This window comes from Delphinapterus leucas, chromosome 7, assembly GCF_059928025.1.
Source record: "Delphinapterus leucas isolate spDelLeu-1000000601 "Yukka" chromosome 7, BTC_Dleu_Yukka2, whole genome shotgun sequence".
In the NCBI taxonomy this organism is placed as follows: Eukaryota; Metazoa; Chordata; class Mammalia; order Artiodactyla; family Monodontidae; genus Delphinapterus; species Delphinapterus leucas.
In genome coordinates this window covers 92418004-92432126 of record NC_143135.1, presented here as the reverse complement: position 1 = coordinate 92432126, position 14123 = coordinate 92418004, and positions in this window count along the sequence as shown.

Sequence of the window (14123 nt, the reverse complement as noted above, 5' to 3'; positions counted from 1 at the left end):
TATCAGTGCTCCTGTCAATGGACACCTGGGCTGTCTCCAGGTTGGGGACATATGATCAATTAGGTTACTATGACCATTTTCCTACAACTCTCTTTGTAGATATACGTTTTTATTTCTCTTGGATAAATCATTAAGAGTCTTATTAGTGATCATAAGACAGGACTATGTTTTAGTTTTAGAAAAAAACTCCCAGATCATTTTTCAAAGTGGTTGTGTACTGCCACCCACAATGTCTGAGAATTCCTGCTCCAATAACTTTGCCAACATTTGATATTGTCAGTCTTTTTCATTTTAGTCACTCTAATGGATGTATAGGAGTTGAACGCTTTTTACTGTGCTTATTGGCCAGTTGTAAACTTTGCTTAGTGATGTATCTGTTCAAATCTTTTGCCCATTTTTTTGATTATGTTGTTTATCTTTTCTTCCTTGAGTTGTAGCCATTCTTGGTACATTCTGGATACCAGTTCTTTGTCAGGTATGTTTTGCAAATATTTTCTCTCAGTCTGTGGCTCACTTATCTGTTTTCTTAATAGTGTCTTTGGTGAGCAAAATTTTCCTATTTTTATAAAATCTAATTTATAATAATTATTATTGTTTTATTTTATGGCTATTGATGTCAGTGTCCTAAGATATCTTTACTACCAAGTCACGAAAATTTCCTAGGTTTTCCTATAGAATCTTTATGGTTTTAGCTTTTACATTCAGCTCTATAATTTGTCTCAAATTAATTTTTGTATATGGTAATTTTTGTATATGGTAATTTTGTATAAAAACAGAGCTCAGGCTAGATCCCAGGGCCTTTCACTGTGCTATACTGTCCCCCTCAAAAATGAATGTCACATTCTCTGTTATCCAAGAGCTTATGTTTTAGTGAGGAAGTCCAACATATTCACAGCCAGCCATAATAGAAGGCATTTTCAGTTAAGGCCCAAACCAGAAGTATGTGCCACAGGAACATGGAGATTCTGGGTAATCACGGAAGGCTCCATGGAAAGGAAGGTCTTTCAGTTGGACCAGAGATGTGGAGAAAGAACACACCAGTCAAAGATATTCCAAAATGAGCAAAAGCTCTGGGGTAGAAAAGACTAAGCTCCTCAATGTTAAAATCTGGATCCCTGTAGGTATGAAGCAATAGACATTGCCATATTAATAAAAGTATTTTGATGGTCATAATAATACTCCTCACATTCCTTCTGATGGAAAAAGAGTCAATGGCTGGGGAAAAGGTCCTATGAGTTGATATTTCTTTTACACTCTGTCCCTGAAGCTATCACAATTATGAATTGAAAACCCTGTGTTTCTGAGTGTATTTAGGAAGGCAGGTTGAACAACCTCAAGGTAAGAAAAGTGTAGGAGGGGGAAAGGAAGCAGTAGAGCAGAAAGAATTCATAAGTTGGTGTCAGCAGACCTCAAATTGAAACCTGTCTCTTAAATTTACTAACTGTGTGATCTTGCACAAGTCATGTAACCTTTCTGACCTCTCATTTCCACATTTGTAAAATGGGACTAATCATAACGCCAACCTCCCTAGGTTGTTGTGATGTGTCAAAGAAATAAAATATGTGAAAGCACATCACCCTGGGCAGAGAACTGTGCAAAGGGAAAGTAAGTCATCATTATTATAAAGAGTTGTCTTGGGGCTCAGCTCTAGGAGCCCATCCTGCTGGGCAATGACTCAGGGAGGCAGTAGGGTCAAGGGAAACAAAGGTACCCATATTTACAGTCAATCCCTGACCCACGTCTTCCCTCCTCAAAGACAAAGAGTTGGTGGATACACACACGGATAGCCTTATTTTTTAATCTTTCCCATTCAAAGCTGTCCTTGAAGTTTACTTAACTCTATATCTACTGTGTCTTGGGGCGGGTGGGTGGTCTTAGGAGAGAACAGAAGATAAACACAGGTTATTATTTCCCCAGACTGCATTTACTCCATCAGATGGAACAAACAAACACAAAGTCATACCAACCTGGAACAACAAAAGGTACTATTTTGTGAGCAATATAATAGACTGTAGAACAGAGCTGGGGACTTTGTTCTTTATCTCCTCACTCCATGACTAGACTAACAGAGCAGCCACCATTTCAACTATTACCAGTCAGTGTGACAAAAGAAAAGCCAGTTTGGGAAGCTCCTACATCAATAATACAATGCTCTGGCCTGGAGTGGCACTTGTGACTTCGGCTCACAACACATTGTCACCTGGTCAAACAGTCAAACCCAACACTAAGGAGGCCAAGAAATGCAGTCCCACCATGTGTTTAGAAGGTGGCGAACTGGAAATGTGATAATGACTCTTGTGGCTGCCCTCTTCACTGGACCTATCATGCTGTTTCACATTCGGTGGCTTTGTACGTTCTGTTTGGAATGACTGTATCTCTTCCTAGAGGCCACCTATTCCTCCTCTAAGACTCATTCAAAGGTGCCATCCTCTCGAAGCCACTCCATAACTCCTTATCACATTGCATTGCAATGTTGAATTTATCTGTATATTTCCCTGCTACACTGAGAACTCCTTTAGAGACAAAATAAATGCCTGTAGGCTGAATAAATGAATTCTGATCCTCCTTGCCCAAGATGGCCTGATCTGAATCCCTTACCCCTCCCTCAGAAATGGCCCAGAATGTTATGGAAGGAGAAAAACAAGTTTTGCCACATCCTTTCCCAGTGTCTTCACCATAATAGTTCACATTTAGCAAGTGTTAGCTTGTACCAGGCACAATTAAGAGTGCTATTTGGCATCTAGTTTAATCCTCACAACAGCATTATAAGGCCCCTTGAGTTAGAGGTTGCAATATTAAAGTTTAGAGACGTTTTGTGATCTGCCCAAGGTCACACAGATAGTAAGTGAAAAAAAACAGGCCTGGAACCCAGGCCTAGGTCAGAGGTTAAAACCTGTGCTTTTAGCCACTCACTGTGTTGCCTCCATGGGTTACAGAGATAGGCCACTGATAACAGGCCCATTCCTGTGGGCTCTGATTGTCCCACATTTTATAAGCGCACCACTGGCAACAAAGACAGTGAAGTCCCTCGTCCATGGTCCCTAATCAAATGTGTGCAAAGATTAGAGAATGAGAATACACTAGAAACCTTACCTCATTACAGTTCCATTTGGTTGGAGCCCAAAGGAAGACCCATCATGGTAACTGGCCTGCTCTGACCACAACAAAGAGAAGACTGGTATGAATAGTTCATCGAATTGAGATTATTTAGCGTGAAAAAAGAAAACTAAAAGTGACTTAATAAATGTTGGTTGATGACCAGATGTTTACTAAATCCACTGAGGATAAAAAAGACAGCACTTAAAATTCAGCTTGGGGGATTTCAATTAGGCAGAAAGAAGATGTTCTTAAATATCTTTGACTAATGAGGGATGATGGCATCTTCTTTGAGTCTAGAGGCCTATTCAGTTATTTATTCGTTTATGTATTTAGCCACTTAGTCATTCATTCTTTTAGCAATCATTTATTAACCAGACACTGTGCTAGGTACTAGAAATAACAAATATGAATAAAAATAATTCTCTGCCTTTGAGACTTTCTTCTTGGAATCTTTTTCCAAGGTGTAAAATTTCTTTGAAAGATACACAACAACTCGTGACACTTTGAATACAAATACATTTTTACATTGCCCAGGGAGGCCCTGGTTACCAGACACGATGTATATTGCTTGAGATGGTAAAGGATGAAAAGAAAGGGAGGGAAATTTTTATGGATTCCATTGGTTTCCTATGGCTGCTGTAACAAATTACCGCAAACTTAGGGGCTAAAAACAACATGTATTTAGTCTCTCACAGTCCTGGAGGTCAGAAATCAGTTTCACTGGGCTGAAGTTGAGATGTTAGCAGGGCTGATTCCTTCTGCAGCCTCCGAGGGGAGAATCTTTTCCTTGGCATTTTCCATTCCAGTGGCTGCTCGTATTCCTTGGCTTGTGGCCCCTTCCTCCATCCTTATAGTTCATCAACCCAGTCCTTTCCTTCTGTCATCACACCTCCTATCTCTGACTCAGACCCCTCCTCCTTCTCATTCAGGACGGTTGTGATTACGTCCTGTCCATGATGATAATCTCAAGGTCCTTACCTTAATTACATCTGCAAAGTCCCTTTTGCCATATAAGGTAACATTCACAGGTTCTAGGGATTAGGATATGGACACATTTGGGGAGCCATCATTCAGCCTGCCCCAAGGACAGAAAGAGTATTACAGCAACTGTGCCTATTTGGCCGTTGTATCAGGATTGGCCCTGACATTCTACATTGCTGAGGTCGCTATGGACTATGGGAGAGTGTCTTGGCCAGTGACACGTAAATAGCTGATGCTGGCAGAGTCGCTGGATTTACCCTGTGATACGGTCAGCCCTGTGGGGGAGTTTAGGTATTGCACTGGCTAAAGGCAAGAGAATAGATGAAATAAACCTTTTACATCCATTCCAGTTCTGTAATGATGGCTAACACTTATTAAGCATTTATTACGTGGCAAGTACCAAGCTAAGCACCTTATATATTTTAAAGTTCTTTATCAAAGTAATCTGCGTACATAGTTTAAAAAAACTAATAGTGCTAGAAGACTCAAACAATAGCAGTCTTCTGATCGACCCTTCCTCACCTCTTCCGTCCCACAGAAATAACCTCTCTGAACTCAGTACTTTCTCCTGGCATTTACCTCCAATTTTAAATAACCTGTTTATACTGCTATTTCTTGAGTTATCAGTTTTAGACAGTTTCTATTAAATTCCAATTATTGCAGTTGAGGATTTCACTCTCTTGTACACTGTCAACCTTCTACCTACTGTCTCTCCCCTATCCTTCTGGTGTAATTATATAACAATTACTATAAATTAGTAGTCTACTATAAATTAGTAGTCTGTATTTATACTATTAAGACTGCATGAGGGGGGCTTCCCCGGTGGCGCAGTGGTTGAGAATCTGCCTTCCAATGCAGGGGACATGGGTTCGAGCCCTGGTCTGGGAGGATCCCACATGCCATGGAGCAACTAGGCCCATGAGCCACAACTAGTGAGCCTGCGCGTCTGGAGCCTGTGCTCCGCAACAAGAGAGGCCGCGATAGTGAAAGGCCCTCACACCGCGATGAAGAGTGGCCCACGCTTGCCGCAACTAGAGAAAGCCCTCACACAGAAGAACGAAGACCCAACACAGCCAAAAATAAATAAATAGATAAATTTTTAAAAAAAGACTGCATGAGTATTATTCACTGCCGAGACAGGTATTTTACCATAATTATGTGTCATTTCTCATAGATTGTTTTTCCTGGAGTTTATAATTGCCTGACTTTTTAAAGTTGCTGCTTTACACGAACCAATTACTCTTTTCTTTCTCCCAAATGCTCCAACTAATCAATCACCTAGCAATAATTTTCAAAATATTTATATCCATCAGTTTCTTTTCTCCCCATGGTCCTCCATCCTCCCATTCCAACCTGGACATTTCCCTTTGAGGTAGGTGCAGGACTGTTGTCCCAGGACTTGACTATTGCCATCTTTCTACACTGGATACCCACAGCAGATAAGTGCCCCACAGCAGGTAAGTGTTAGACCTCAGATTTGAATACAAGTCTGTCTACATCAAAACCCCACATGCTTAGCTACCATTGCTATATGACTTCTATAATTCAAGCAGTTTAAAGAGTAGCTATAAAGTTTGACCAGGAGGTAGTTACCACGTGGAAGTAGTTACTGTTGGTGGTTGTGTTGCTTCTGAACTCTACACTTGCACAAACTTTCAAAACAGGTGACAGTTCTCAAAGTGTTGGGATTTACTCATCACACCTGGAATAAACAGCATGCAAACAGGGAATTTTTTGTTTTAACCTCACAGACATTTCCATGTGAGTTTGTTGCCACTTTGGGAATCCTTCTTTCCTACTGTAAAGCTTTGTTCAGAAGCAACATCTGGTGGCTGTGGGTTTGTTTTTTTTTTTTCTCCCTGATTTATTTATGTTATCTACCTTTTCCCTGTGGTCTGGAAAGACTTCCAGTGGGCATATAGCCTGCCCAAGCAGAGGGGCAATGCAGCTTCTGTCTGAACCACGTACCACTCTCCCCAGCCACCCCCTCTCCCCATGCACTCACACACACACAGACTCCTGGGCACTCAGCCCCAACTCTATCGAAGACAAAAGAAGGGTCTGGTCAGTGTCAAAAGATATGAGTCTTATCAACCTGTTTGGACTGGAATCATGAGGGTAAGAGGCACAAGGAAGGGGGAAGAATAGAAGGGAGCTAAGAGGGGATTTAAAGCTGTTTCAAATATTCCTAAATGTCATTTTGCATCTTCTCTTTGATACTCCAAACTCTACCACAAACATAGGCAGATACCATGGAAAAGTCAAAATTACAATCAGATTTTACTATCTATCTAGGTGACACCACAGAGTCCCCACAGGGTATAAATCCTTGCAGAAACAAATGCCCAGTGATGCAATTGCACTGTAGTGGTCTTACCCCATACCCCTCTCTCCTACTTTCTCCCTTTCTCTTTTGTTCTTTTTCTTCTCCCTCCATTTTTTCTTACTCTCTTTCCCTTGTTTTTCTCTGGTGCTCCTTCCTTTAAAAAAAAACATCCAGCCACCCTCTATCTGTTTGTGCTCTGTGCGCGGAGCTCGGGGACCTCCCCAGAATAGTTTATTATGGCTTTTCTGTTTAGCTCAACTGCAGTCTAGCAGAGGTAATACAATCATGTCTCAGCTCCATATGGTCTCAGAGGCTGACAAGCAGAACAACCTCTGCTTTGTTTGTGTTTTACTTACGGTATTATGGGAGCCACGTGGGGCTGCTGGGCAAGGTTCCTCCCGCAGGACATATCAGAGAAGGAGCCAGGCTCCACGTCATCCCTGCCCACCTCCTTACACACACACACACACACACACACACACACACACACACTCTGCAACAACGCAGGGCATGGTAAAGACAAGAGGATAAGGATCAAACCCAGAGAACATCAGGGGGCCCACAGGGAAGGCAGTGTTTCGGGGATGGTGGAGGTGAGAGGGGGAAGGGAAGTCATATTTATGGAGGTGTGCACATATTCTGCTAGACTCTTAGGTAATAATCCTCATACAGCTCTTTGGAATATATGTTGTGCTTCATTTTCTCTCAGAGGAAACTGAGGTCAGGAATCTACTTGGCTTTTTAAATTTTTTTATTTTTTATTTTTTTAATAGATCTTTACTGCAGTATAATTGCTTCACAACACTGCGTTAGTTACTGTTGTACACCAAAGTGAATCAGCCATATGCACACACATGTCCCCATATCCCCTCCCTCCTGAGCCTCCCTCCCACCCTCCCTATCTCTTGGCTTTGGCTTTTTCCCTATAAGTGGGAGAACTGGCATTGAACCTTTGTGTGTTTGATCCCCAAAGTCATTCACAGTTCATTTCAGTGTTTCTGTCTACAGTGGGTGGTGGGGTGGGTGCGATTCTTAACAGCTCTTCTCAGCAAAGAGCCCAGATACTATAGGCAGTGACATAGGATAGATCACCACCCTCCCAAACTTGTAACAGAACATGGTTATGCAAGGTCACAGGGGGTACCATCATCTTTAGACCCCAGCAGGTATACGCCCCCAACCCCGGCCACTGGAACAAATGAGGTTCTGTGTCTCAAAAGCACTTCGAAAAAGGTGAGATTTCAGTGCAGCACGCTTACAAGATGGCGTCATCATTGCTGCAATTACAATAATGAGGTTTTACCTAAAAATGCAGAGGATGACTCGGTGGGGAGGAGTTAGGAATATGTTAGAAATAGAACAATGGAAGGCCCAAGCCATGAATAATTATTGGATATCTTTAAGGTTCTACAGACTAAAAAAGAAATTTTTTTTAATTTTAAAGCATGTGGTAGACAGACCCATGGACCACATAGCTTAGATTTTTCTGGAAAATTCCAATTCTAAATATTCTCTTTAATGGAAGAGAACCAATGACAAGTACTGTAAGGTCTACAGTTGAGTATCTGAACCATATGAAGCAATAACAACAGCTAATATCTGTTCCACGCTCTCTGTGAGCAGATTCTGTGCAATTCATCCACTATCTCATCTAGTCATTGCAACCACCCGTGATACAGATGCTATTACTAAGAGTACCTGGCTCACAGAGGCAATCAATAAATACTTGTTAAATGAACAGCACCTCTGTTCTCACCCCAGAGAGACTTCATAACATGTCCAGCATCACACAGCGGGTGAGGGTTGAGTGGGATGTGAACCCAGGCAAACCAACGGCCACCTGCCCGCTAGACCCCTGCCCAGCACAGCCTGCATTTTTAACCCCCTCATTCTGCTGCTTCTCCATAAGGCTCTTAGATGGACTTTTCCACCTGAAAAATCATGTGATCCAATATCTAATTTGCAATATCTGACCACCCTATATGCAAAACGTGGCCAAGGGATCCTGTGTGGCTCCAGGTGCTATGGGGATCCTACAAAGGTTGAAGAAGTATTAAAGGTATAAGGGCTGGTTTCCAAGGAGAAGCAAACTGTTTCCCTGGAGAATACTGACAGCCCAGGCTATGGGCACCACCGTCTGGGGAGACCCATGGGTGGCTCCTATTGATTCTGGGCTTGAAGGAGGGATTGGAGGGGAACCTCTCCGTTACCAGGAGGGTGCCAGCCCAATGCCCTGGTCCCAGCCATGAGCAATGACTATCTTCTCCTTCCCTCTTCCCCTTCAGGCCTGAGGCCTGAATCACAAGGAGTGATCCTAGTCTCTCATTTGTATCTAGAAGTTTTCATCGATTTTACTCGCAGTAGCTGTAGCAATGGTAGCAGTGAGAGTTTGCATTCGCAGGGCACTTCTTATGTACTAGTGACTTTATTTACATTTGTTCATTTATTCTCCTCACCCACTTTGTGAGATCAATTTTATGAATCCCGTTTTGCAAATGAGGAAACTGATATATTACAGATTAAAATGAAGCTTACACAAAAACTCAGCACCCAAATAGGAATAAATAAATGTTACAGGTAGCCTCGAAGAAGAAAAGGAATTTTTTAAAAATCATGCTTAGGAGCTTAACCATGGGAGAAAGTAAGGAGAGAAGGTTCCTTCTTTCCCTTGGAAACAGGAGAGGGTTACGGGGAAGGTGACATGTATATGACTGTATTTTTTAGTACAAGCTAATTGAACCCCCTGATTCTCCTCCACCATCTGTGTCCCAGACTTACTATCTTCCTCCCACCTACCGCCCAACAGCTAGTCACTATAGTAGCCTGGAGCCCACAATAACTCCTAATTTCACCAGAGCCAAGAAGAAAGCTTTGTACTCTCTGCACCCACAACTGGGTGCCTCTAAAAAAGAGCGTGCCCAGCATTCATTCATGCTACAAGTATTTGTTGAGTCCCTGCCATGTACCAGGCACATTTCTAGACATCAGAACAGACCAGCGAACAAAGCAAACAAAAAAAAAAAAAGAGAGAGAGAGACCCTGCCTTCATGGAGACTATGTTCTACCAAAGAGGTTTACAGTGTTGGGAATCATCACCTTCCTCCAAGAAAAGTCAATCCACCAAGGAGCCCAGAAATAGTGACGGAGCTTTGAGGTGCTAAGCTTTGCATATGAGGCCTGTTGTCACATCCTCCCAGCACCAGTCTTTCCCTCAAGGGCCTTTTGTTCCAACAGAGTAAGGCAATTCCAATTCCCCCTAAGTCAACCCTGCCCCACCAGTGCCTCTGACTAGGCCCCTCTCAGCCCCTGCACTCCAAGCCCTGGCTTCTTCACTAGTTTGCATCATAAATGTATAATGCCAGTCGAAGAAAGGCACCCAGCCCAAGCCGCTCTGCCTTGCATCCATAACAACCTTATCAAAGGGTTTTTTCTGAGCACGGAGAACAGAGAGCCCTCCAGGTTTTGATTCATAGCAGGTGAAGGCTGGATGGGCTGAAAGCTGATTGAAATCATCGAGGTCAACAAAATACAGCTGAGAGGGCACAATAATTGAGAGAGAAGCATCACTTCCTTGTTTTTTGTGATCCCCTGCACTTTAGAGCTCCTGCTTAAAGGGAAGTCTTTGTCTTACACATTTTATGGCATCGGTGTGCGTCTTATTTGTATAAACTTTTGTTTTGCTGACCCAAAATTTCCCCTCCCTTTGTCCTGCAGTCGACTAGGTATTTTGGTAGGGGTGAGGAGATGGAGACTGAAGGGGGCTTTAGACTCTCTGGATTTTCACGTTGGGAGGAAACACACACACACACACACACACACACACACACACACACACATCCCTCTTTAGGTTTTGTTTCAGGAGAAGAAATTCAGCACTCTACCATAGCCCTTTGGTGCTGATAGGAGTACTGTGGTGTATCAAGGGTACAATTCTAACCAACTCAAGGGCAAGTGACTACACTGTATTCAAAGTCTGCATCCACACATCCACATACACACACACACGCACACACAAGCACTCGCGCATGCACACACACACTCCCTTTAAAGTGGTTCTCTCTGGACTGAGCGTCCACTGAAAGCAGGAGCTCTGTCTTGCTCAGGGGCTCCTGAATACGAATCACAGAGCTCAGCACAGGGTTGTTGGTTGAATGAATGACTGCCCAGCTGAGACTTAGCGATGCTTCTAAATATCTCCTGAGACTTTGCTATGCCAGGAGATATGGATCTGTAGATGAGCTTTAGTCCTTATAGGAAAAGAGAAAACCATCGTGTGGCCACAGCACCGAGAGGGGATACTGGCGAGGGAGTAACTAACCCAGAGCCTCAGGGGACATTGGCGAGGCATCAAGGACTTAAATGGAAAGCGACATTCTTCAAACTCTGGGGTTAGCACCTTTGTTAGCTGTGAATTTGAAGGTGGTGCTGATTTGGACTCTTGTTGAGACTGGCTCAGGGAATTTTATCCACTGGATTCCACCCCGCCAGAAGGAACTCAGCATCCTGCTCCCCAGAGGGTTGATGATTTATTCCATCTCACTCTCCACCCAAAGAAGTTTGCTGTCTATTTGAGCCCCTCCCTGTGAAGACAAGTCCTGACGTCTTAATCCCTGGTCACAGAGCTGAACTAGGGAAGTTCTCACGACTACCTTCTAACCTGGGAGTCTGTTAGCAGTAAACCCAGAAAGATGTTTCTTCTTGGATTGAAAACCCTTCCTGCGGGCTGAAAAGGGACCCTGAAAGCACATGCTGCCATCTACATAAGGGAAGTAGAGACTTCGTGGTCATGGTATCATGCTCACCTCCCCATTTGTAGAATTAGAAGAGGTTGAGTCAGGTTCCTTCAGTCAGTAACAACATGAGCCAGATAAGCAGCCAATTCTGCCATCATCACTCATATTGGCCATGGCAAAGGCCTCCGAATGGGTCTCTCCCTATGCCTATCTATGTTTCAAACTGCTGCCCCAGTAACACTCCTGAGAAATAAACCTGACAGATAATAATAAGTGTTGGCAAGGATGTGGAGAAACTGGAACCCTTATACATTGCAGGTGGGAATGTAAAATGGTGCAGTTGTTCTGGAAAAGGTTCAAAAGGTTAAACAGAGAGTTACCATATGACCCAGCAATCCCACTCCTTCGTACCCAAGAAAACATATGAAAACATATGTTTACACTAAAACCTGTACATGAATGTTCATAGCAGCATTGTTTATAATAGCCAGAAAGTGGAAACAACCCAAACGTCTATCAACTGATGAATGGATAAATAAGATGTGGTATATCCATACAATAGAATATTATTCAGCATTATGGAGGAATCTTGAAAGCATTATGTTAATGAAAGAAGTCAGTCACAAGAAGTCACATATTACATGAGTCCATTTATATGAAATGTCCAGAGAAGGCAAAGCTATAAAGACAAAAAATAGGTTAGTGGTTGAATATACACACACACAAAAATTGCATTGTACACATTTAATAGTGAATTGCATGGTGTGTGAATTGTTTCTCAGCATAACTGCTACCAAAAAAATAGAGGGAAAAATAGTTAAATCTGCTAATTTTCCTGCTAAAGACTTCAGCTTCCCGTCACCCAAAAATAAATCCCAGGCTCCTGGGCCTGCCACCAAAAACGTCCCTTGACAATTTGATTCTACCCTATTTTTCAGCTTCATCTTCCACTCCCCTCGATAAATTCCTAAACCCCAAGCCTCTTCTGTCCTGGAACAGAAAGTGCTGTTGCTGTCACAGGAACCCAGGCCTTTGCATTGTGCAATTGCCGTGTGGAACACCTTTCCCTGATCTGCACCTGCCAGATGCTGGTTTATTCTTCAGGATTCAAGATGAACATCACCTCTTCTGGGAAGTCTTTCCCAGCTTTCCCAGGGATGGCTTCTTGCGCTTCTGGGTTGCCACAATATGCTGTTTATAGTCTATTCTGGTGCTTATCACATTTTATTTTAATTACCTGTCTACATGGTGCCTGGACTGTGGACTCTTCAAGGACAGAAGTTTTGCCTTATTTATCTTCATATCCTCTTCTCCACCTGACTCCCACCACATGTCGCTAAACAAGTGCAGAGAGACAGAGAGACAGAGAAGGAGAGAGATACTTGCACAGTTAGGACATTGCACAGCTACCGTCCAACCCATAGGTAATTAACAAATGTAAGAGGAAATATTTTTTTCTTTCTCTATAATTGAAGTACATTGACTTACAATATTATATTAGCTTCAAATTTGTAGCATAGTGATTCAATATTTTTATAGATTATACCCCATACAAAGTTATTATAAAGTATTGGCTTTATTCCCTGTGCTGTACATTACATCCTTGTACATTACTTACTTACTTACTACCTAGTAGTTTTACCTCTTGATCCCCTTCACCTGAACAAGAGGGAACATTAAATATTCCCAGACGTTAAAGGGAGGAGAGAAGGGAAAGCAAGCGAAGGAGACAGACTCTGGCACAGGAGGAATGAAATTTGCATCTCATCCACTTGTTCCAACTGAGCTACCTTGGTTGATAACCAGTTTTCTCCATCACAGAAGATAATACATAGCTGGGTGGTCTGATGATCATATATAATAACAGTAGCTGAGTGGTGACCCTATGTTGGTCACACGTGTTAAAGGAGTTTACATACATGATCTTATTAACCCCTGCAACAACCCTTTGAAAGAGTTACTGTGCACATTTCTCAGGTGGGAGAGCTCAAGGCATTCAGAGGTCTAGTTCTGGACCCCAGAGCCTGAGCTTTCAATCACCTCAACAATTTGCATGTGTAAACTGCTAGTTGCTACTGATTATTTCACTTTCAGAGGATCCTGGAGGTAAAGAGTGCTGGGTACCATTCTAAGAACAGCTTCCTGACTTGGACTCGATTCAGTTCCAAGTGCTCTGCCTTGCACATCAGTTGACTAACCTGGGCCTCTCAGATTTTACCACGGGGCAAATGTACACATGTTAACCTCCCTGCACTGCTCACTGCCCAGCCAGGCCTCATTCATTTTGAGGACCCAACGCAAATGCAGTCTCCTTTAAGACATCTTCTTAAACAACATTTCCTGTATTCTTCAAGGCCTTACACTTTGAATCACTTATTTTAACCACAGCCTCTAAATTTCGCCTTCCATTCAGAGACAAAATTGTCGATTTATACCCCTGCTTCCATCTCCTTACCGCCCGCCCACTGATTGGGTGGCATCCTGCAATGCAGATTCTATCCTCGCCACCCCGTTAGAGCTACGTTCTCTGACGTTAGCTGCAGCCCCGCCTCAGGGCCAGTTCTAACACATCTTCCAGAGCACTGCTCCCTGGTTCTCTCAGCACTTGACACATGACAGCCCTGACTCTGCCCTACTGGACCCTCCCGCCTCCCTCCTCAGCGTGCATCACTCCTACCCTGGCCCTCCCTCTCCCCACCCCCACACCCCTTTCCCTCCCTGGGCCTGCCCGAGGCTCAGGTATGTGGCCCTAGACCCTGCAGCCTTCACACTCTGTACCTTGAAGTTCGATGTCTTCTGTATCTCAAGCTCCAGCCCTATCTTCCTTCCTTAGCTCCAGTGGAGCATCTCCAACTGCCTCTGGACATCTCTATTTGTATACCTCACTGTCACTTAGCATTCAATCTGTCTGGACCCTGTGAGTACTTCTTTTGTACGATAAGAGCTGTAAATATCTTGAGAAACTATAAGATACCTCTCCCGTT